Genomic DNA, 3,945 nt, shown 5'->3' with positions numbered 1-3,945 from the left:
ATGCGGCCTGCGGAATGGAAACTTAGCCACGTAACGCCCGTCTTTAAAAAGATGATGCCACCTCGGTATCTAGATTTTAATATTTAATACTTAATATTTAATATTTCTATAGCGCTTTTTACAATAAAAGATCAAAAGCTCTTTACATATCTTAAAAAAAAAGTAAAATAGTAAATCTAATTACAAGAATTGATATAGAAATGATTAAAAGTATGTGATAATTATAATATGTACAAGTAAAATATAATAATTCCTAAAATTTAATTAAAGTAAAGCTATCTGCGAACGCTTTCCTGAATAAAAATGTCTTTAAATTTTTCTTGAAAGTCTCAACTGATGTGACATCTCGTAGATTTGGTGGTAGGGCGTTCCATAATTGTGGTACGGCCGCCTGAAATGAAAGCCCTCCAGGAGTTACAAGCATCTTGCATTTCAGAGGATCCAAAAGGGTGCTAGAGTTGGAGCGTAAGCTATAATAAGATTTGGATTTTACCGACACTAAACTGAACAGACAAGCGGGAGCTTGCCCGTGGATGACTTCAAACGCCAGCAGCAGAATCTTAAAATGAATCCTCGCGTGAATTGGGAGCCAATGTAAATCATACAAAGCAGTAGTAATATGGAAATATTTCCCAATGCCCATAACTAGCCTTGCAGCGGCATTTTGAACGCGTTGCAATTTCGAAATTTTGACCATAACCCTAAGTGGGTATAGGGCCAGACACTCTCCTTCGCCATGTCACACGGTCACGAGCAGCCACTGTTGCCTCGCTCCATGAGACAAAAACCAATGTTGTTCTTTCTTTTTCTGCGGCTCTCCGCCAAGTCTCTTTCGGTCTGCCACGACTTCTTCTTCCCTCTGGAGCCCACGCCAATGCTGTCTTGGGATGTTTATTTGGATCCATTCTGAGAACGTGGCCGACTTCCAGCGCCGCCGGATGATTTGCTCACTGATGGTTTCGAATCTCCTCATTTGATATTTTCATAGGGCAATAGATCTTCATAAGCCCTCTCAGACTTTTATGCAGAAATACTTCTAGCTTGGCCGCATCTCCTTTAGTCATACGCCGTGTTTCTCAACCGTATAACAACACAACAGCTATAACATTGGACTTAAAGATCTTCAGCTTGATTTTCAATTTCAGTTGTCTGCTCTTCCATTTGTTTCTAAGCTTGCTGAAAGCTGCTCTGGCTTTTCCAAGCCGTTCTGCTTTTGATGTCTTCATCTGAATCCCCTTCCTGGGCCACTGTTCCTCCTAGATAAACAAATTTCGACACCGCTTCCGGTTCTTCTCCATCGACCTGGACCTTTCTTCCTGTGGCGTTGTTCCGGCACATCATCATGGTCTTTGCTGTGTTTATCTTGAGCCCATTTTTGCATAACGTCCCAGGTTGCTGACTTTAGTCTGGATTTGACTTCTACTGCTAGAGATCAGATCAAATGCGTGTATGTGGGCAACTTCAGGCCAACAATGAATGATATGTTTCTCTCTGTTAAGTAATGCATCGAGTTGTAGCTAACCCTTTGCAAAGAGCTACTTTCAGTCTGCCGTTTGCCCGTAAGAAGACATGATCCGACAAAAGTAGATTTTTTGGTTTTGTTTTTGTTTCGAAGGAACTAGCGACAGAGTGTTTCTTTGAATCACATATTTCCGGTAAATAAGCGAACCTTATGGGACCTTATGGAAATCCTAAAACCGGCATCTTGCGACATTGGAAGTAGTCAATATTATCACGCTCAGAGCGTTATACGAAAAACAAGAGCGAAAACAATGAGTTGGAAGGTCTTTTGTTTCTTAGCTCCGCCCTGACAAGTTAATGAGCAAAGCAGTTATTTCCTGTGTGAGAAATATCGGGTAATCTTTAACCATTGAGAGGCACTCTAGTCGCGTTTGGCCGCTGATTTTACTGATCTATAATTTTGAATGCTCTCAATGGTTACTAGTGTATTGTGGTGTTCCTCAAAGGGTCGGCATTAGATTCTATCCACGAAAAAACCACCCTGGCAGAGAGAGAGACTGAGGTTGAATTCAAACACACTTCGTGACGACTTGTACACAGTACGTCGTGTGGAGCCACCTTCACATGAATATTTAGAATATGTATACAGAAAGTATCCCAAACATTCATAAAAGCTAACCGTAGGCCTAATTAGGACTAAAGAAAAGTTTCTAGGCCTAAGGTTAGCTTTCATGAATGTTTGGGATACTTTCTGTATAGATATTCTAAATGTTTAATCTAAATGCTAATGTGAAGGTGGCTTGACACGAAGTACTATGTCCAAGGCGTCACGAAGTGTGTTTGAATTCAATCTCATTCTCTATCTCTGCCAGGGTTCTCAAAGTAGTCCCCTGGGACCACTCCTGTTTAACATATTTATCAACGATCTTAACTTTTCTGTTTAAGTTGCTTCTTTAAGGCTCTACGCTGACGACACCACTGCCTACGCATCAGAATCCAACGTTTCTGCTTTGGACTGAACTTTGAATATTGTAGCCCACTTCTGTTAGAGGTTAACAAAAATATCAACAATTAACTTGAATCTGCTGACTATTATGCTTTAAAAGCCCTCTTAAATTACGGTAACAGCTTAGATTGTGATTCTATATTGTCTATTGTAAACGTGTAATCACAGAAAACAGGCGGTACTATATATCAGTCGCTCATTCTCCTTTTCAAATGTTTAAAAAGATATGGACCAGTTTACATGTCAAATTTATTCGAACTTCGTCAATTACATTACAACCAAAGAAACAGTAAACACAATCTTGTCCAACCACCTTACACTAATCGATATAATCACAAGTCATTTACATATAAGACGTCAGACACGTTCATGGAATCAACTTCCATCACATGTCAAGTAAGCGTCCAAATTGAGTGACTTTCGTAAGAAATTTAAAACATTTAACTTTTTAAATTTTAAGGCAAGATGTAAATGTAATTATTGTATTTCTTAGGTTTTTACTTTATATTACGCACTTAATTGATATATATTTTTATTGATCTTAATTGCCTTTTATACATGAGCCTCCTGCTCAATGACTAGTAAACTGATTGATTGATTGATTGATTGGGTACTGTACACAGCAACAACGTGAAATCACTTAATTTGAAGCTTTGACGACAACGGGAGCATACAAGTGTAAATCATTTGGTAAGCGGTCTTTCATGCAGTCAAGACGATCAGTGCCTCAGTCACAGGTAAGTGTCTGAACCCTGGACGCCTGGTGACGAGTATAATAAGTCCCCCTGGAGGAAGGGGAGTCCCAGATTGCTCAGTGAGTTTTGTTTTTAGCAACGTGGGACTTCCCTCCCTCCAGAACTTATTATACTCGTCACCAGGAGTCCAGAGTTCAGTGTCATTTTGAATTGGACACTTTGCGCTTTCTGGCCGCCATTTTAGCAGGTTAACTTACAAGTTTTACGGAGTCTGGTGGCCTCGCGTTGCTACCTGGAGATGCTTCAGTGGATTCATGATTTAGAGAAATTCATGTTCCACTTGGCGTGTTTATTTAGCGACTGGATTCGATTTTCGAGAAAAAAATCGTGCTTGTTTTGGGTCGATCGGAGTCCCGACGCTGGCGCCCGTCTCCTACCTTGTGGTGGACGGGGACCATTTTTCCCGAAACTTCGTGTACGTGTTAAAGACAACAACAGCTCACCACATGGTAAGTTTCATCGATTTTTATTTCCACTTTCTTGCAAATTTCCTAAACTTCGACTCATACATATATGTTCTCTATATTTACCTATGTGACACACAGTGAGCCTGGGTTACCTGTGGTTGGGCTAGTGGATATCGGAAACTGCAAGGTGAAGCCATCGATCCGGGTTCAACTCTTTGCCGCGCCTATTGTGGATCTTCTCAGCTTGTTTAAAATCTTTGTTTCGCTGAAGTAGACTGTACGTCGTATAAGTTGAAAAGAAGGGAAATGTCAGCTT

This window comes from Montipora capricornis, chromosome 12, assembly GCF_036669925.1.
Source record: "Montipora capricornis isolate CH-2021 chromosome 12, ASM3666992v2, whole genome shotgun sequence".
Lineage (NCBI taxonomy): Eukaryota > Metazoa > Cnidaria > Anthozoa > Scleractinia > Acroporidae > Montipora > Montipora capricornis.
Note: the sequence above shows the minus strand (reverse complement) of the source record.